The following is a 22,979-nucleotide window of genomic DNA, read 5'->3' on the forward strand; positions in this document are numbered from 1 at the left end:
AGAGGAACCCATACAATTTTAACTATCATAACCCCTCACCTTCACTATTTTCTTTGCTATTGTTGTTTTTCAGTAGCTCTCTTCTGCCTGACTTGTTGACTCCTTCCCGGCTGATGGTAGGAGGGCCAGTTATGACAGAGTAAATTTTTAGTAAATTTAGAGAGGGGGAATGGAAGAGGTAAGTTGTTTCCTTGTTCTTCATTTTTTAAAAAAAATCCTAATATGAGTCTACTTCTAAATTTCAAACTTTCACAAGTTTGATTGTTATGGTATGGTCAAGAGCATAAGATCAAACTTGTGAAAATTCAAAATTTAAATTAAAAAAATAAAACAAAAACATTTTTTACATTTTTGCAGTGGGGCAAGCCCCCCTGCACCCCTCACATCCCCTGCTAACTAAATATTAGAGATCGCACTACAGCGAGGAAAACAGTAAATATACCATTCTGCATCGTACTGCAGTCTCCATTTAAATGGTTCAGGCTTTCACAAGGTCGATCTTATGGTCTCGACCATAAGCAATACAAACCTGTGAAATTTTGAAATTTAGAAGTAGACCCATATATATATATATATATATATATATATATATATATATATATATAATAGAAACCTCATTTGACTGAGACCATAAGAATGAATTTTCAAAAGACTGAAAAGTCACTTAACTGAAACCCATAAGACTGAAACCCTTAATACTGAATTTCAGCGTACTAAATTGTAAACTGGACCATATAAAACCAGACTAGGTGGGAGGCTATGCCCCCCACACCCCCAATGTTGGGGGCTATGCCCCTCACACCCCCCAATGTGGGGGCTGTGCCCCCCACACACACCCCTAACTATATATACTAACTCCAGGATTGTACTACAGTGGGTAAAAGGGCATATACCTTTCACTTACCTTACAGTAGTCTACATGTTGCCACTACTATGCCCTTTTCCCCACTCTAGTGTGACCCTGGAGTTAGTAAATATAGTTAGGGGGGTGTGGGGGGCTCAGCCTCCCACATTGAGGGGTGTGGGGGACATAGCCCCCCACCTAATAATCTGGTTTTATATGGTCCAGTTTACAATTTAGAATGTTGAAATTCAGTATTACGGATTTCAGTCTTATGGGTTTCAGTTAAGTGACTTTTCAGTCTTTTTAAATTTCAGTTTTATGGCCTCAGTCAAATGAGTTTCAGTCAAATGAGGTTTCTATCATATGATAGCAATATATATATATATATATATATATATATATATATATATATATATATATATATATATATATATATATATATATATATGCATATGTATATATATATATATATATATATATATATATATATATATATATATATATATATATATATATATATATATATATATATATATATATATATATATATATATATATATATATATATGTACAGGCACATAAATGCAAGTTAGCAATGCAGATATGGTGTGCCAGTTCTTGATTCAAACTTCACACTTTACCTGTAATGCATACGTAATGAAGCTTGAATAAGCACATTCATCCAAACTTCATTTTTACTACACTTTTTTGTTAAAATTACAAACCTTTAACAACATCCGTGCATACACTGTCATATAAAAATAGACTAGAAACATGGGGAGGTTAGGAATATAATGATCTCACTCCAATGATCAAATAACTTGCATAGAAGAACTAATCAAGAAAACAACCCTACTCACTCATCCTTCATATAAGATATTAAACCAAAGGCCATTTTGCTTGATTTTGTGGTATCCCAGGTGGATGTAAAAAATCCTATGGCAAATACTGAAAAGAGTAGAGATCCTTTATTTATATACAAAAATAACTCTTATTTACAAAATATTTACTTATTACAAATTTACAGTTATATAGATGTACAAATCAGTTTACACATATTCACATTTCCTTTACAATTATACTACATTTTCATCCTTATTAGACTCCACCTCCTTTTTTCATAACTACCATCTGATTTTACTTAATATTGTTGCTAAAAATCCATTTACCATTTCATTTATTCTTTCATTCCATATAACCCACATAATTTAAAATAACTTTTTGTCTATTCTTTTAACATATTCTTTTTTTTCTATTCTTATAATATCTGTATTTAATCAGATTCATGTTCATATTTTATCCACTTTTTATATTTTTGAAAAAAAATCTTCTTTACATAGTTTTTCCCATAACATTTTTACTATTTTACAGTTCAGGAATATATGTTGTGTAGTTTACTGTTGACAACGTAAAAATGTTCTATCACTTTTCTTTTTATATGGCATATTTCATTTTTCTGGCAATTTATCTGTTACCAGTCTCCACAAAAATTATTGATATCCTACTTTCTGATTACACCATTTTCTTCTTATTTTTATAGCTTTAATGCTTTTATCTGTTAGATTTCCCCATGGTTTTACACAGTAATTGTTTATCATTACATTTTTATGGGTTCATATTATGTTATTGAAAGATAACGTAATCGAACGGCCGAAATATTGAAATGGCCACATTTCAAAAATTTTATTGTGGGGGTGCTACACCCCCCATACCCCCAGCTAAATATATATTCCAACTCCAAGATTGCACTACAGTGAGGAAAGGGCAAATATCCCAATCTTCACTGCATTGCGATCCCACAATGCAAACCTCGAAATGTGGCCATTTCGATGTTTTAGCCGTTTGATTATGTTATCTTTTGATAACATAATAGGAACCCCATTTTTATACCACACTTTTCTATCTTTTTCTATATCATCAGTTTTTTATTTTCCACAAAAATAATTTTTCTTGGTAACATTTTATTTCTTCATGTATACACTCTTTTTTTACCATACCCCAAAATGTATCATACTTATATAGTTTTACTACCAATCGCTCATCTTTTAAATTTATCCACTTGAACAATGTACAAACTTAGTGAAGTAGCATATCCACTGAGTTAATTAACTCCAAACCTCCTTCCTCTTTATTAACATGCAAAACTCCTCTTTTTACTGGGTTTAATCTAGGACCCCTATTAATGAAAAAAATATCGGAAATAATTCCTTTTGAAACACTGTTGGCAACATAAATACACTTGCTAAATATACTTTTTTCCCACCAGAACTGAATTTTTCAAATAAGCCTATTTCTGAATGATAATTTATATCTTCTCCAGAAAAGACAGGTTTGTTTATTTCTTCTATTGTTTTTCCCTATTGAATTCTACTTACATCTTTATTCACAAATGTTATACCTAACACAGAAATCTCATTCATTGTGAAATATATACCCCTATCTTTACTGCATCATCTAAAGCTTTATTTTTGTCTTTATTTAAAGCCACCCCTATCACCTCTAGACACTCATTTACGCAAATAACTTATTTTATCCAGCAGCGCTAATTACATATGCATGCCACTCATCAATCTTACACAAATACAAGTGCAGTTTCATGGCCAGTAACAGGAAACTGTAAAGTGGCATGAACATCAGTAGATGAAAACCTGTTTACCTAATGGCAATCTATGTCTACAGGATTCCACAGAAAGCCACAATGACTACCAGGGTTTAATGTAAAGCAATGTATGAAGTTCTAATACATTATATGAATGTGTAGTCAGTGCAGCGTAGTGTGCAAACCTGTTTTACACATACTGAATAAAGGTTTTAGTAGTGATGAGCAAGGGTACATGGACTGCATTATAAATAAGTATTCAGGGGAAGTGTTTATATTGAAATTAGCCACACAAATGAATTGTAGGAATGAACACAGGGTTAATGTACAGCAGGTAAAGACATGTCAATGTATGTACACCACAAAGACAAGACAGTTGTAACATGAACAGTAATCATATATCTGCATGATATAGTACTTACTGCTCTTTACATCTCCTGTGTGGGTATAGTCATATCATCATGCAGTTATTGTATATTATGTGACTGGCACACAAGGTGACATATCAATGGAGAAGATTTTGTGTGATATAAGCATCCTGACATGATTACTGAAGAGAACATTTATCAAGGACAGTATACACAACAGGGCGTAGGTACATATTGTGAAGATGTGCAACGTGAGTTGCTGAATATGAATGTAATGTCAGTATAGATCTCAACCAAGCAGGAAACATAGCAACAGGATCATGGACAACAGTAGATAGAAGTATGCAAAATCATGGACAATATCATAATAATACCACCGTTAATTTGTGTCATTGACATAACATATGCGATTGTGGGTTATTATGCATGGCTCTGCATGAACACAATTGTACAACTGTCATGATTTGGCAGTAATCTATAAGGGGAATCAAGCACACCTTCCTTAAAAATTAACATGTTTTGGATGTGTTAAGAGGAACACTATTACACCTATAGTTTAAATTATGGGTAGTACTGGCTAGTTGACAGGTTTGCATGGCAAACATATGCCATGATCTACACTTTCATAAATGTAACCCATGCCATCAATGTTGTCAATCAGCTGTGTATTTACTGTGTGCATCACAGGAACACATACCACGCATGCATTTTGTATAACACCGTGAAGAAGTTTCTGCACTATCAACTCCTAATGGTTATGCATCAAAAGGAATACTTAGGTATGGCTGATATGTGTGGGAGGTAATTGTAGCAAAAGTGATATACTTGAGTAGCTCATCCCTGGAAGATGTGCTGGGAGGTACATGCAAAAGGGTGCATTCTACTCGATTATTGGTGTGATGAGGCTGAAAACAATGGGACTATAATACCCTTTGATGTGGATGCCATGCACATACTCTTTTGTTTTGCTATATATAAGGGATTAGTCACCACTGTGGGCACATGATGGTGAATGTTCCACATATTATCTACATGAATACACAAGTCACATACCACTTGATTTGTTCATAGGGCTGTGCTGTCTATATTGTAATTATCTTGTGTATTTGCTTTCATAAAGGAAATAATCCCTCCATGATTTTTGTTCATCTACTGTGTCTTCATGGCTCTGGCAACATTCCTTTGTATGTGTTTTAATACTGTCTGTATTGCACGAATACAAAACTTGGATTCAATGATTGTCAACAGTTTGCAGTTCTCCACAAAGCTGGTTAGATGTGTGTAAGTTAGTCTTGATGTCTGAGACTTAAATACTGAACAGGAAATGGCCCAGTACATAACCTATAGGTACGGACCTGATTACTGGTCTCTAGATAAAGGTGACTTCACACACTTCAACATTATCTGTCACGTATGTGATCCAGTTGTCTATTCACTTGGTGACATAGGTGTTTTTGGCCACTTGAGGTAGTTTCTCTGTAATACCTGTGTGGATTTGTGTCAAATGCCTTTTCCAGGTCAAGTTATGCAGGATAGTAGTGTTTTACATGCATGCCTTTGGTGACCTTCTTGAAGACATCAAACAGATGTAACAGACATGATGTAGCCTTAGCAAATCAAACATGTGTTCGGCATACAGTCGGGAGATTACCTGTTTCCTTTTTGAGAAGGTCCATGATGACTCCTTAGTCTACCTCACAGATGGGAAGACGCAGGAGTATGGGTCTATAACTCCATGCATCAGGTGATGGTTCCTGTGACAAAAAGAGATACTGCCAGCATAGCTAGCTGGACTTTTGTAAATAATTATATGTCATTGGTGAATATCGAAATGATTTATATAAGATGCTTGTGTTACAAAAGTATTAGAACTGTATGTCATGTGTGTATCAAACTGCTCTGCACAGATATTGTATTGAAAAGGTATTTTTTAAAGTGCATGTGCTTAAAATGTATCCACAGTGTGTCCTACTAGAAGAGAACAGAAATGTACATGCACTATTGTAACTGTTTAAATGTATATGTCAACAGAGGAAACTGGAGGGTTAACTTCAGTCTAGCAAACGTTGGAAAAATAGCTGAAATTAAATTACTTTATAAGCTATGCAACAAAGAGGCTATTTCTCATGTTTTCAATGCAGCTAGAGATATAACGCCTGTACTAGAAAGCTTTCTGTATTGTCCTTGGAGTGAACTAATTGCTACTTTTGAAGCATGAAGGAATGTAATTATTTTATGACTTCCAGCATCTTCCAAAGATCTGAGGAAAAGCCCTTGTCTGTATATTTTTACAGGTAAATGCTAAATGCTGCCAGCTTCTAGCAATGGGTTTTTTGGCCTGAGAACTAGAAGTCAGATGACCAGAAATTATGTCATTCTGCAAGCTATCCCAGCAGTAATATTTTAGATATTAATTTGAGAAGTATCTTAGTGAGACAGAGCATTCTGAATTCTGTCTTGGACCTGACAACAAGAAAAAAACATTCACCATATATACCTTACTCTAATGAAGTAAGTTTCTAAGGAATTGTATAATTCCCTTAGATACAGTCAGGAATATAGTGAAGCTTAGTTTAGATATTTTTCTTTATTTGTGTGAGCCTGTAGTGCAATGTTATTTTAAATATTTCCTGTGGTTTTGAACTCTGATGTCACTGTGAATACATATTCGGTATTGTTTTGTTCTTTTATTATTTATGATTAAATATATTTAAACATTTTATTGTGGCTGATCTGTGTAGAGATATTTAAGTTTTGAGAGTACTTGCATACTTATTTGGTGACACTGTGTGAGCCACTCCTAATACCCTTGCTGTTGGTCAAACTACCATTTGTATTAATATTAATATTACACAGTAAGGTTGGACACTCTTTGTTAAGGGCCCTAAAGTAGCTGATAAGAAGTGACTAGTCTGGGCAGAAGGGGGCATACAGTGTTCATAAGTAGTTCATATCTGAAGTGTTGTGTCATAGATGGTATAATCTTAAAAAATATATTTATACTGCTTTCCCTGTTTGTGAGTACTTAAGCAACAAGCAAATGCTGGCCTCTGCTTCATTGAGAACATTATAAGAGATCTATTAGTTTAGTTTCCTCCACGCAAACACGCTAAGCAGATCGGCATGCCAGTCAGCACTTTGGACAGTACTGAGTGGAAGAAAAACACCTGTGGTTTTCCTGACTCTGTGACAGCAGGTGTAACAGCAGTGTGCTCTTATTTTGAGCACAGATGATACAGGGTTTGAATCCAGCTATATATATTTTTTATATATGTATTCTGATGTAATTAAATAATTACATGTGATAATTGTTGGGAATGTGAGAGGGAATGACTACAGTAAAGTACTGTATAAAAACAAACAGTACTCAAGTAATTTATGTCAAGAGTACACATATGGAGTTATATGCTTATACAGTCCATCAGTGTAAATAAATGTTTTATATGAAATTTTTAATATGAGTGCCTTTATTACACTTTAACTATGTGTTTCCTTAGAACAGTAGGTATAAGCAGCATTGCACGGAGGTAACCGCAACTTGCCCTAGGACATTAACAGCCATTCACTGTCACTCAGCATTGGTTCATGATGCCATATGCCAAGCTCTTTATTATCTTTTTCTGTTAACTTTACATTTTTTTTTTATTTTTCTCATTACACTACTGCTTAGCTAACTCAATACTTCCCCTTTCCTTGTAAAATATCTTTGCTTATATAATTCTTGTATTTTTTCGATTTCTTCATATATTTTTTTTTCTTTGTCAAAGTGCTTTCTGTCATTATTTTTTAAATCTTCCAATGCATTATATGTTCTTTTATGTTTTTCTTCTTCTACTTTTCTCACATCATATTACCACTGTATTTTTTTTTCTATTTTTCCTTCACTATCATCCACCATTCAGTCCAATTTTTATAAAATGTTCTCATAGTAATATAATCTTGTAATATAATCTTTCAATAACTGTATTAATTATCTCTTTCCTTCTTTATTGCATTCTTGCTTGTTTATCCATTTTATTCATCTATTTTTATATATTTCTTGTTTTCTTTTATCTCTAGCCATATTGCAAGATTATCAGAAAATCATCTTTCAACTACTTCCCCTTCTCCTATAACTAAACCTTTTGATACTATAGAATAATCTATTTCAGTTCTATGCATACTCCTTTTGTATGTCCATGAATTTTTGTCCCAAAACTTTAACTTACCACATTATATAACTTCCAAAAGTTTTTTTATATTATTTCATTTCTTTTTACACTTCATTCTTAAATCACAATTAAAGTATCTTGCTATTAGAATATTCATATTTATCACTGCATAGCCTAAAAACTGATGAAGTAGGCTTTAATTTTCTTTACAATTAGTATAAGCATATAATGTTATAATTCTATATACATGTTCTTCCCATTTTAAATCTACAATGGTTAATCTTCCCACCTTGCTAAAGTTACATCTAATATTTTTACTTTATTTCTATAGCTATTCCAGAACATATCTCATTTTCCAAATTCCAGATTATCTTTCCTCCCCATAGTTTCTCTGTTTGTAATCTTTCATTTGTTAAAAATCTTGCTTCTTCCAATTACATCTATATTACATATTACACTACTACAAAATCCTTATTCTTTTTACTATATTCTTAATACTACTCAAATTTACAGAAAGCACTCTAAAATTTTCATTTTCCATTTGATTTACTGTTTCATAAGTTTATGGCTAAGTACTAGATAGCATTCTTAATATGGGATTTCTAATCTTAGCCACATTTTGTCCCAAATGGAAGAATCAAATACTGTAGCTTGTGCCTGTGAGTCAAACTCCTTAACCATTATACCAACCCCCAATCATTAGCCATACATATTATTTTTCATCCATTTCCTTTCCCATTTTTTTCTTTTGTACTTATTCCTTTAAATTTTCTTTTCCTGTTTTTTACAAATACAATTCTTTTTTTCTTTTACTGCCTCCCAATTTATGTCTTCTTCGTCACTTATTTCAAAACCTTCTTATATATCCTGTTTATTATTTTTTCTCATCTAATTTTTCTTCTATTTCTACTGCTTCTAAAATGTCTTCTTTTCATTCATGTTCATCTTTCTTTTTCCTTTCCCTCACTTTTATTTTCATTTTTGCAATCCATCCATAAATGTCCATTTTTTTACATTTATAACATTTCAATTCACATTTTTTGCATCAGGTCCCATTTCCCAATAAATATAACATTTCATTTGTCACAGTTACTTATCAACTGTCCTTCTTTTCCACAAAAAAAAAAACATGTTTTGGATTGTCAGTATTTTACAACACCCTGATTCACCTCCACATTTATCATGCTTGGTATATGTATATATTTTTTTCTTTTTCTATTTCTAACACAATATTACAATCCCAGCCACCAATCCCTAAACCCCTTTTGTCATAACATTTTTGTGTAGCCAGTATTTCTTTACATAAAGTTTTGAAACGTCCCTTCAAAGTATCTGTTTATATCTCTGTTTGAAATTGTACATACATTTTCTTTTTTGTTGCCCTGTTAAATGCTTTTATCACATAAGGATTCCATGGGTTACAGTCTTTTTTTTTCATATTTTCCAAGAACATTTTCCATTGATAAAACAGTCTCAAATATAATGTCACAAAATGTCTTTGTGTTAATAAGAATAAATGCTCTCACCTCGTGCTTTTATACCCAAAGGAGTTATTAAATTATCCCACACTTCATACCTGTCCATTTCTTTGTCTTCTGCACTTTGAATCCTTACCACATACTTCCATTTTTAATTTTTCTTTTGCCTTTGCTTCTGCTATTCCTCTTTTGCCTTATTTTACCTTCTATGCATATGTTTTCTTTTTCATCTTACCACTATTCTTTAAGATTGTCTCTGTATCCTCCTTTTGTATTTTCTTCATAATGTCCTGCAGCAAACATCTCCTTCATTTTCTGGCTCACTCTGCACCACCATTTCTTAAAGTAAATCATTCCACAACCATCCTAACTAGAAGGTTGTAATTATAAATCCATCATTTGCTGACTCATCTCCATCAGACAGATTTTTTGAAACATCTCCTCAGAATCCTGTACACATTCACCAATCTTGATATTTGCTTTCCCTACCATTTTTTCACCACTCCATCATCTCCTTCTGTTTGCATCTGCCTCCCTGTTTCTCCAGGCTACCTCTCCGCCTGAAATGGAAACAAGAAGTGCTCCTGCAAAATGGGTCCCACTTGCAACAATGATGAGTAGGGAAAGTTCCCTGATGCCCTGGTCAAATTTCCCTTAGTAGTAAAAATATTACCTTGTGTCTCCCCTGACAAGAGGCCACTAGCCTACATAACTAATCTGGTCAACAAAGGATAAATAAAGTAGAAAATAAACAATGGAGGGTCTTCCTAGGCTCAATAACATTTTCAGGGAAAAAAATCAATCAGTAGAGCCGTTGAGATGGTCTGAATTCAGGTCTACATAACTAAATGTAGCTGTGCACTTAGGTAGGCTGTCTGGAAGTTAGCAGCACTAAGATGCCTGTGCTTTTGGAGAGGAACAAAGTGCTTTATATTAGCACATGAAACATCTGTTTTAACGCATACCGCTGTAAATATCTTTAGTGGAAGTGTCAAAACAGATTTGTGGTCTGATAAGAAAATCCCAAAGGTGAAATCAGATAAGGGGCAAACGTGTATCTGGTTATTTAACCAAATGATAGACTATACAAAAGACTAGTTAAAATTGAAGTAAAGGGTAAGGAAGGCAGATCAAAGTAAGATCAAAGACAAAACTGTGCTAATTTAAACATTACGGGAATTAGCATGGGGGCTGCTTCTTGGCAAATTTTAGACAATGAAAATAAAAAGAAAATACAGATGCATTCTCAATGTGTGTGTTTAAGAAAATGAAAAGACAGACAATAATAAGTATTCTCTGTTTTGACTATAACTAGAAAATTTGACCTTGTAAGTCAATGGGGAAAATACACTGAATGGGAGGGTTAAATATGAAAGATTCTGTGCCTGCTAAAGCTATGCTATTAACACTACACACACCATTTTGCCATATGCACAAAAAAAAGACATCAAACCATTAATACAATCTGATCATTCAAAACAGGTGTACTCAACAAAGAATTCTATTGCATTTTGCTTTCTTGTTGTGTGATGTGTGGTCTGTGCAGATGTGGTAGCTGTGGAGTACAAATGTGAATACTCATCGTGCTCTTTCTAGAACAAAAGGGAAACAGCCACCACCAATGGGGCTTGCTCTAGGGGTCAAAAAGATTACCAAGTACTGGATGTCCTAGGAAGACACCTGGGGCTTGTTAAAATGGTAATGTGGGAGCAAGGGAAGCTGGAAACCATGACTCTAATACAGATTAAACAAAACACAAGCCCTAAACCTTTGAATTCACAGTAATGTGCTCAAATAAATTAGTGTTGGCATTCTCGTGAATATGAAGAAAGTTTGGAACTATATGAATACCAAGTCTGTTAGAAAGATTGCTACAAGATAACAATGTGACCATTCAGGGAAACCAAAAGGAAATGCGTTCATCAAATACATTTCATTGCTTTTAACAAAGGTCCCCAATCCTGAACATAAGCACTACTCCAAGCACTGTTAAATATCTGCTGACCCAAACACTCAGTATTCAGTCTCCTATCTCCTTAGTCCAATGGAAGGGAAAGGTGGGAGGAATTTTGAGATGGGACTGCAAATGAAACTGGACTAGTTAATCAGACAAGCAGCAACATTATCCAAACTGTGCACAATGAATGAATGGAAATACTGCAATAAAGAACACAGCTGCACTTCAGGTAATAACAAAACCAAAACATACTCCTAATGCATACAGCTTCTTATCAGTGTGCTTCATAGTTTGCTAAGGTAGCAGAGTCTGTAAGCATCTCTCTATGTTACTGAGCTGATTTAGGCTAATGGAAAAAATATATAAAACTCCTACAGACATGAAAGAAAATCAGCAGTCAGCACAACCAGTTTTCTACAGTTATCAAGTGTAGCAGGGATGGGAGAGGGGCTACAACTGCGAGCTCAAGCATAAGATATACCAAAAGGGGGTCCAGGGCTTGTTGAAGAGTGAAAAATATGAGGGCAATGGAAGTATAGCTCTAATTTAGAAAAAAAACAAAGCCTTCAACCTCTAAAAACATGGAGGCAATATGCTCAGACTGATTATGGCTTTGCATCTCATAAATTTGTAGACAAGCTTGAATTATATATATATATATATATATATATATATATATATATGTATGTATATATATATATATATATATATATATATATATATATATATATACCAAATTACTTTGACAACTGTCAAAAATAAAAGTGTGCCTGCTAACAGAAAACAAAATTAAACTCTTTTGCCAAATACATTCAACTGCTATTAATAAAGATGTCCAAATATAAGTGCCACTCCAGTCACAATTCAGCCACTGTTTAAGACCAAACAGTAACTTACTTCCTTAATCTGGATGGGGTAAATGAAGGAGGAGCTTAGAGAGCAAATTGTGCCCAATGAGATTTGAAAGTGGACAGCAAAGTTACACTTGAGCAATTCCTAGTGAAAATGATGCTCCTGGAGGGAGAATGGGTATGTCACCTGTATAAAAGTGAAATGCACACAGTCAGAGCATAGTTGCAACAGCTGGATGTTTGTCAGAATGTTCTGTATATTACAAATGATGGGAATGAACTTTAGCCTCCATGATGTTAATTCACACTGAACCTCTAGGAAGAATGCATCCAACATGAAATGCAAATTCTCTACAGATTAGCATTTAGAGGTAATGCAGATGTATGCTCCCCTAAGGCTTAAGGAACTGTGTGAAATGAAACAAACTGGGAAGTTAATCATGAAATACTTTAACATTAATGAAGAGGATGGCTTTCCCAAAGTCTAAAACTGAAGTCAAAATTTAAACTTAGTACTGAAAAGCAGAAGCCCTCAATACCAACAAGAAAAGTGAAAAATATTAAAAGAAATTTAAAATTTAGAACCAAAGCCAGACTTTACATAAGAAGGATAGCACCCAAAGGAGAGTCAAAAAAACAAAAACATCAAAACTGAGTTAAGGAAAGGGGCAGTAACATTCAAGAAGAGGAATGGAGGGAGGTATGACAGTAAAAAAATAAGTTGTATGCTCACCATAACATCCCATCTGTGTTGCCCATTTTCATTCTTCCTCAACAAGTGGGTTTGGATCTAATCCTCATATTCAACTTGGCCACTTTTTACAGCTCATGAATACTGAAAACTCTCAAGTTCCTCCCTTACCCATAATGCTGTTGTCCCCCACTATATCTCAGATCTTGTTTGCTGATCATTTGCTTATTAGAAACAAATGAACAGCCATTATATGAGAAACCAATATCTGGAGCTCAAACACAGGAACATTGATTCCCTTAGCATCTTCCCATTCTTCCAGAAGTTACAAACAAACCAGCAGGGGGTTGGAGGCAGGAGAGTTCAGGAAGAATGAAAATGGACAACACAGATGGAACGTTATGGTGAGTACATAACTTCATCTGATGTTGTCAATTTTCTTTCATTCCTCAACATTTGGGACAGAGTCCCCAGCTACCTTATTCCTGGAAGGATTGTAAGGAAGGATATTCCTGAGCACTGTTGAGCTGAAGGCTGCTCTTCCCTTAGAGACCAGATCCAATTTGCAAGGTATAAGAATTAGCCCAAGCTGCAGCTGCACAAATATCATCCAAGAAAGATCTGGATAAAAATACTTATGAAGTTGTCATAAACCTGGTGGAATAAGCTTTTGGTGGTTTTGGCACACACCCAATTTATTATAAACAAAGGTAACACAGTCAGTTAGCCATTTGGCTAAGGTCACTTTAGTAATTGGCTTGCCCAATTTGGATTCTGAAAGGGAGACAAATAATTGACCTGATATTCTGAAAGTTTCCGTCACATGTAGAAAACAATGTAACTGTCTGTGAACATCCAGCTGGTGCAACATATGCTCTCCTTTGTTTGAAAATTTTGGAACGAAAACTAGAAGGTTGATAGTTTGATTAATATTAGATTCTGAATCCACCTTAGGAAAGAACGATCGGTTGGTTTGTAAGGAAATCTTGTCCTTATGAAAAATCAAATAAAGAGGTTTAGAAGATAGAGCTTGAAGTTCTGAGACTCTTCTAGAAGATGTAATGGCCACCAAAGAGACAGTTTTCCCAAGTTAAAAAATGTATTTCACACTTGATGATTCAAATGGAGATTGAGTCAAAGCTTGTAAAACTAAATTCAAATCCCATGGTGGAGTAGGATCTTTAATAGGGGGCCTAAGAAGAAAGGTTCTCCTTATAAAGGATTTGCAAAGTTTTGAATAAGCTAAGGTGAAATTGTTCACTCTTATGTGAAAATTAGAAATGGCAGCTAATTGTACTTTAATAGATGAGGAGCTAGCCCCTTCATTAAAAATGTTAGCTAAAAACTCAAGAATTTTGGATAATGGTGCTGAAAAAAGGTCAATGTATTTCTGTTGTGCTGAAAAACAAATCTTTTCCATTTACTTCTGTAAATCTTCCTAGTGGAAGCTTTATGGGAAGACAAAAGAGTTTGACAAACAGGGGAATACAGCCTGGGATGTCAAAGTAAAGAAACCATGAGGTCAACTTGAGGCCTAAAATTTCAAAATAAATCATGTCTCTTGGGTGAGACAGAAGGTCTGGAATTGGAACCAGAATCCATGGTGGGTAAACTAGATGAGGCGAAAGAAAGGGGAACCAAATATGACAAGGCCAATAAGGGGCAATGAGCATGATTGCTCTCTGCAATCAAGATGCTTTCTGGAGAAACTTGGGAATTAGATGAGTTAGGGAGGTAAGCGTAAAGGAGACTGGGGCCTGTCATTAAGGAGAGCCTTTTTCAGTGATTTCCTGGTGAGGAGATCGGGGCAAAGAACCTGCTGCACTTGTTTTTGAGGGGAGACACAAATAGGTCACAGCAAGGTTGGCCCCATTGGTGGAATATCTTTTCCACAACTCTCATGTTGAGAGACCACTCATGAGTCAATAAAATGAAACTGCTCAACTTGTCTGCTACCACATTGGATTTTCCTGGAATGTGTGTTACTATCAGAAATCTATTGAATGAGCTCACCCATTGTCACACTCTCAGAGCTTCTCAACACAAGTGGTAAGATCTGACCCCTCCTTGTTTGTTGATGTACCATACCACTGACATATTGTCCATCTGAATTTCAATAGTCTCAGAAGGAAGAGAGTCTTGGAAGGCCAGTGAAACCAGGTCTACTGTTTTCATCTCCAGGACATTGATGTGTATGTTGGCCTCTTCGGGGGCCCAGGTGCCTTGGACTGTTTTTCCCAAGAAGTTTCCCCCCACCCAATTTGGGAAGCATCTCTGGTCATATGGCCTTGGACTGAGGAAGAATGAATGGGTGGTCTTGTAAAGTCTGATCTGAACAAATTCACCACAAGGAGTACTTTTGCATGCCTGAGTTATTCTGATCCAGGTGGACATAGGCTGGTGCAAAATAGACAACTGAGTCACTAGGGTCCATTGAAGAATTCTCATATGGTATCTTGCCAACAGAACTAGAACTATCACAGCAGATATTCACCCCAAGGCCTGGAGAATCAATTGAGCTGATAGAGAATAATTTTAGATCATCTTTTTGACTTGAAATGAAATAGTTTATACCCTTGGTAAGGGAAGGGAGACTGTCACTGATACCATATTGATCAAGGCCCCTGTGAAGTCTAATATTTGAGATGGTTCCAGTTGAGACTTATTGGGATTGATGGTAATTCCTAGATGACAGCACATCTGGAGTGCAAAATCTCATGCTTTTATCAGAAGATGCCTGGTTGGAGTGCTTATGAGAAAGTTGTCCAAGTACAGAAACACCCAGAATCCCTGTAGTCTCAGGTTAACTGTTTATACTGCCATGCATTTGGTGAACATCCTGGGGGGTGTGGTGAGGCAAATGGCAGAGCTCAGAATTGGTAATGTCGGGCTCCCAGTTGGAAGAGTGGGCATCTTCTTGATCATCTGTTCATTTTTACATGCTAGTTCGCATCCTGAAGATCTACTGAGCACATCCAGATGTTGTTGTGCAGAAAAGGCAAAATAGACTGAACCATGAACATCTGGGACTTCGTGTACTAAACTGATTTGTTCAGATTGCTGAGATCCAAAATTGGTCTCCAGTCTCCTGTTTTGTCACTAAAAAAATCTTGAGTAAGTTACCAACTCTTTCAGGGCTGGGGGACCTCTTGGATGACTCTTTTTTTTTCTAGCAGCTTTCTTATTTCTAGTGCTGCTGCTTTCATCTGACTGGGTATAACATCAGAAATTAGTCCTGGTGCTTTCCTCTAACTGGCTGTAACATCAGGAATTGTGTTTACTGTTAAAGGGGGTGGAGGGAAAAGGGTATTATATAACCTCTGGAAATAATCCTGTGTACCCATTACCTATGAATCTTTTGTAATCTCTAGCCAAACTCTCTGGTGCAGGGAAAGATGACCCCTGACTGCCTCCAGAGGTGGTCACTTGGCCCTCCTTTCAGGAGCACTGGTAGTATCTGTCAGAGAAAGTGTCAGTGTCCCTAGATCCTTGGTTCTGCATGTGTCCTCTGCCATGCAGGTGGCATCTTCCATTAGAGTTCTCCCTTCTGCCCCTGGAAGAACTGTCTCCATGTGGATCTTGGAAGAGACCCTGAGACTTTTTAAACCATATCTTTTGACTACCTCATTGATTCCTGGAAAAGGTTCTTTGAAGAGTTGAAAAACTTATGCTCAAAGCAGACAGGGTTCATCTTCCTGCTCTTACCTGGATGATGTGTCTAACTTTAGGGCCAAACAAAGAACTTCTGTCAAAGGGAGCATTGACAAAAGAAGCCTTGAGGGGCTCCACAAAATTACACAGACACATCGAGGCATGTCACCTAAAAAAATGCCTGAACCCACTGCCCTTGAGGTACCTCCAGCTGCATGTGAAATGAGCCTCATGGATGAATTTGAAATAGATTGTAGGGTAGCCAACTGTGAGGCAATGGAACTCTCTGCCTCAGAAGTTATGGTCCCAGAGAGGGATTTGGAAAGTTCTTTAATGAAATCCCTCTGCAGTATGCTGAAATGTACCAAATAATTCAGCAGTCAGAGGGCAAAGGTCACTGAGGCATACATATGCTTTCCAAATCTGTCCAGTCCCCCTAGACTCCCTGTTAGGGAGATGAACAGAGGAACACTGTGCTGTGAGTTACTTTTTGGTGGCCACCGCTATGACTATGACATCAACTGGTACTCCTTTACTCCAAAACTCCCTTCCTTTGGGTGGTGCCAGGATCCTGTCTGGTCTCTTGGGGATCGGCTCAACAGACTCACATTCCTTCCACGCCCACAGAAAGATCAAATTGATGAGGTTGTCAGCAGGTAGAGTTACCTAAGAAGTAGTTGGACCAAATCCAAAGGCTTCCAGGAATACTGATTCTTCTTGGGAAGGGTTGTCAGTCGACCAGCCACCCCTTTGCTTGAGGATCTGCAAGATGTCTCTAAAGGAGATGTTAAACAGCAAAGATGTAGTAAAAGTGCCCAAAACGTAACTAGTATTCCAAAATTAGGCACCGGAGACCAGCAGTTCCAACACACAAGTGATTTAATGTTCAAACACAGCAAAAGGAACACACATCCACAAATAACATAAACGCTGATAAAAACACTTCCCCTTACATTTTCGTCTCATAGAACTTCATCAGATGGGCAAAAAACTCATAGTTACCTAGTTAAATAACTTTTCCTGTTTGAATAGACCAATGAAATCAATGATTCAGTTAGTTACCAAGATACAGAAAGAGTGGGTTCTAAACTGCTTGTGACAGTCTAACTAGTCTAGCACCATCTGGTGGACAAATAATAAAACACATGAAAATGTATAGAAAATCAAGAATTCACTTAAATAAATAAACCAGGATAAAATAACATGAATATACATAAAAATGTTAAAAAAAATGTAAAATTTTCACAATTTGCAGACCTGAGCTTGAGTACAGGTTTTATAGACACCATATCATTAAGTCCTGAACTGTTGCAAGCATCCAGGACTAATTACCAATATAGTTCCCTGTATTTGAGTCTGGTCTCCCATGGCCCACCCCTGGGGTCTATAGGGACCACCTCTATCACGAAAAATTGATACTCTGCTTTTGGACATGCCTGAAGATGTTTGTACAGGGCATTATTATCATTTTTCTTCCTTAAATCATAAAGGTGTTCATACATTCTTTGTTTTAACCTCCTTTCCGTCTTACCCACATAGAAGGAGTCACATGCTCCACACAAAACAATATATACCACACCTGTGATATTACAATTTGCATACCCTCTAGTAGTTATATACTTGTTTCTACATTTTAAATATAACATGTCCCCAGTCCGTATGTACTTACATTGGGTACAACTTCCACATTTGTGTGTACCTTTTTTGTTACTAATGAGAGTTCTGAAATTGTTATAATGGGAACCTCCTTCCAAAATATTTTTGATATTTTGTCCTTTTTTGAACACACATTTAAGTGGCTTGTCAAATATACAATTTAAATCAGATAAGGCTGCAATTTTTTTCCACTCCTTGTGTATAACTTGTTTGACCAAATTTGTTTCACCATCATATGTGATAGTCAAAGCAGATTGGTAAGACGCCCCTTCTATCTTCATACCTAGCCTTGCATAATCAGAGGGGTGATTTTTACCAAAATAGGGGCAAACCTAGACTCTCTACCATCCATGACTTCTGTTACTGCATCATTCAAAAGTGTGGGAGGGTATCCTCTGGCTTTGAACATTTCTACTATAAAATCACATTCTCTTTAAAAATCCTGGTCATCAGATGTCATTCGGCTAGCCCGGACCAGTGGACCTTTTATTACTCCTCTTTTTTGGTGGGGGGGGGTGGGCACTTGCATAGTGAAGATAAGAATTCGAGAATGTCTGCTTTCTATGTATTTTAGATTTTAAACCATTGTCCACCTTTCGAATGTTAACATCAAGGTAATTTAACTCACTATTGTTAATTTGATATGTAAATTTTAGGAACTTAGTAGTCTTAGAAATGAATTCAAGGAATTTGAAAAAATTATTATCAGTACCAGTCCAAAAAATACAGATGTCATCTAAAAAACGTCCATACAGGTTCCAGTATTGCTTAAATTCTGAGGTGAACGTATATTTGTTTTCCCAATATAGAAGAATAATATTGGCGTAGGTAAGGGTGCAATGTGCTCCCATTACCACGCCCTTCAATTGTGAGCTGATGGTCTGGAACATGTCTCCTCAAAACCGTCAACTTCTTTCTGTCATGGGCATTCTGCTTTTGAAGTAGTGGAGAGAGTGCTCTCTGCTTCTAGAGGAAGAATGCTTCCTCCCCCCTCAGATCCTTCTTTTCAACCCATCCATCTTTGTGTCATGAACCTCAACATTCTATTCCACAATGACAGTGAGTCCAAAGTCTTCAGGCAACCCACCAGGGTATACTCATATCTTCTGATACTTCTTAGTAGCATACCACCAAAGAAGGCCCCAAAAAGAGAAACTGCAAAAGGAGGTACTTTGACTCTCCTCAAGAGTTGGTCACATAAGATATTGATTTTGATGAGGGGGAAGGGTCCCCAAGATCACAGCCTGATAACATCTCCTTTAGACACCGGAGAACAGCAGTTCCGACACATAAGTGATTTAATGTTCAAACACAGCAAAAGGAACACATATCCACAAATAACATAAATGCTGATAAAAACACTTCCCCTTACATTTTCGTGTCATAAAACTTCATCAGATGGGCAAAAAACTCATAGTTACCTAGTTAAATAACTTTTCCTGTTTGAATAGACCAATGAAATCAGTGATTCAATTAGTTACCAAGATACAGAAAGAGTGGATTCTAAACTGCATGTGACAGTCTAACTAGTCTAGCACCATCTGGTGGACAAATAATAAAAACACATGAACATGTATATAAAATCAAGAATTCACTATAGGGACCACCTCTATCACAAAAAATTGATACTCTGCTTTTGAACATGCCTGAAGATGTTTGTACAGGGCGTTATTATCATTTTTCTTCCTTAAATCATAAAGGTGTTCATACATTCTTTGTTTTAACCTCCTTTCCGTCTTACCCACATAGAAGGAGTCACATGCCCCACACAAAACAATATATACCACACCTGTGATATTACAATTTGCATACCCTCTAGTAGTTATATACTTGTTTCTACATTTTAAATATAACATGTCCCCAGTCCGTATGTACTTACATTGGGTACAACTTCCACATTTGTGTGTACCTTTTTTGTTACTAATGAGAGTTCCGAAATTGTTATAATGGGAACCTCCTTCCAAAATATTTTTGATATTTCGTCCTTTTTTGTACACACATTTAAGTGGCTTGTCAAATATACAATTTAAATCTGATAAGGCTGCAAATTTTTTCTACTCCTTGTCTATAACTTGTTTGACCAAATTTGTTTCACCATCATATGTGATAGTCAAAGCCGATTGGTAAGACGCCCCTTCTATCTTCATACCCAGCCTTGCATAATCAGAGGGGTGATATTTACCCAAAATAGGAGCAAACCTAGACTCTCTACCATCAATGACTTCTGTTAATGCATCATTCAAAAGTGTGGGAGGGTACCCTCTGGCTTTGAACATTTCTACTATAAAATCACATTCTCTTTTAAAATCCTGGTCACCAGATGTCATTCTGCTAGCCCGGACCAGTTGACCTTTTATTACCCCTCTTTTTTGGTGTGGGGGGTGGGCACTTACATAGTGAAGACAGGAATTTGAGAATGTCTGCTTTCTATGTATTTTAGATTTGAAACCATTGTCCACCCTTTGAATGTTAGCATCAAGGTAATTTAACTCACTATTGTTAATCTGATATGTAAATTTTAGGAACGTAGTAGTCTTAGAAATGTATTCAAGGAATTCAGAAAAATCATTATCAGTACCAATCCAAAAAATACAGATGTCATCTAAAAAATGCCCATACAGGTTCCAATATTACTTAAATTCAGAGGTGAACACATATTTGTTTTTCCAATATAGGAGAATAATATTGACATAGCTAAGGGCGCAGTGTGCCCCCATTGTCACACCCTTCAATTGTTTATAGTATTCTCTCTGAAAGAAAATAAAATTATTCTTAAGGACTAGGTCCATTAAAATTAGACAAGTGTGAAATACACCAAAGGGAATATCCCCACAATTGGCTATGAATTCCTCAAACCAAGCAAGCCCCACATCATGTGGAATACACGTGAACAATACACTACATCAAGTGTAATGAAAGTACTTGTGTTGGATTGTTGTTCATTGCTTATGCATCTTAAAAAATCCCATGAATCCTTGAGAATATTCTCATTTTTGAAAACTGTGTTTTTTAGATTATAATCTGTATATTTTGCCAAAGGTGCAGTTACTGATCCTTCTGCAGAAACAATAGGCCTAAGCGGTGGGTCAGTAATACTTTTGTGGGCCTTGGGTATGCCAAAGATAGAGGGTACTCTGGGCTTGTCGACATTTAAAAAGTTATAAGTCTCAATGTCTATGAGCCCCTCCATCACTAGGTCATTTGGACACACAGAAATCTTTTTGTAGGCAATGTTGACTTCGTTCAAGGAAACTCTAGCGTATGTCTCTTCATCATTGAGCAAATCAAACATTTTGCTTTCACCTTTGGCAAAATATATAGATCATAATCTAAAAAACACAGTTTTCAAAAATGAGAATATTCTCAAGGATTCATGGGATTTTTTTAAGACAAATAAACAATGAACAACAATCCAACACAAGTACTTTCATTACACTTGATGTAGTGGATTTGTTCCATCAGCTCCTACTGACCAGAAAGCAGACCACTCAAGTCAGGGGTCAGAGCCAAACTGTTCAATGCTGAGGCTCTGATGGGCAGAGATGGCTCCTACAACTTCGGAGTCAACTCCAACACCTTGGATCCGGTAATGATGCTACAGTTCTGAGACTCATCCTGGTCTGACACACTCAGAGCCAGTCCATTCAGAGATGCTATCAGAGTAGAAGATATAATGCTCTTCAAATCCAACATGCACATCTCCAGAATTCTAGCAAAAATAAGTGGAGTTGTACTGATAAAGGTCTCCAGACCCAATGGGGTAGGAGCCAAGAGAATTCCCATTTGAATTTGTGTCTGAAAAAATTTCATCATCCCATCCAGTTCTGCTTTAATCAAACTTCTGGATGAATGAGAAGAGGAAGCAACTGATGAGGTCCTGAGATACCATATCTCTAGGAAAGGCGATGGAATGTGTGAGGGTACAGGATCCAGAGGTGAAGCATATCAGATCCGGGGAAGCTTCTTCAAATCTGAATGCATCGGATCTGATAACATACACTTTACATCAGAAGCTGTCAGATCTGAGGGTTTCTCCTTCAGATCTGATGAAGTTGGATCCATTCGTTTAGTTAGCTTCACAGGTGGTTCTGCACTAGCAGTCAAGCTTGGAGTTGAAGGTTCAGAAGGTTCAAAATAATGCTTTTTAGCCTCTTTTTTCTTGGGGGTTTGAGCCCCAGATATTGACTTATTAAAAGTGATAAGAAGTAAGCCTTTTAAAATAAACTTATTTTTCAGATCCACTAGAGCTCGACAGTTAAATGCCTTACATATTTTATAAGATACGTTCAAATGAGCTGAGCCTGGACAGTAAACTCAGGATTCATGTGTGTGTGTGTGTCTGATAAAGGGGTTTTGTGGCCACAATTCTTACATTTCTTAAAAACTGATGGTTTCTCAGCCATTTTGGTATAAGAAAGGGAAAGGGTTTTCTTTTGTTATATATAAAAGAAAGGTAAGAAAGGAAGAAAGTTAAAATGAAAGATTAGCAACGATGGTAACTGAAGGAACTTCTGCAAAGGTATGAGAAGGAAAAGAAAGGAAAAATGCCAACAATGGTAATCAAAACTTAGAAAGTGTAGAACGGGTAAGAGAGGATTATTATCAGTAGAAAAGAAAAGGCTAGATATATATATAAAGCTACTTTTTACTCACAAATTAGCACCAAAGCTCGAGAGCTAACAGCAACCAAGTCTGTGCTCAAAGCTGACAAATGAGATCTGAGGTATGGTGGA

The sequence above is a fragment of the Protopterus annectens genome, chromosome 7.part1 (assembly GCF_019279795.1).
Source record: "Protopterus annectens isolate FY-2018-M chromosome 7.part1, PAN1.0, whole genome shotgun sequence".
NCBI lineage: Eukaryota > Metazoa > Chordata > Ceratodontiformes > Protopteridae > Protopterus > Protopterus annectens.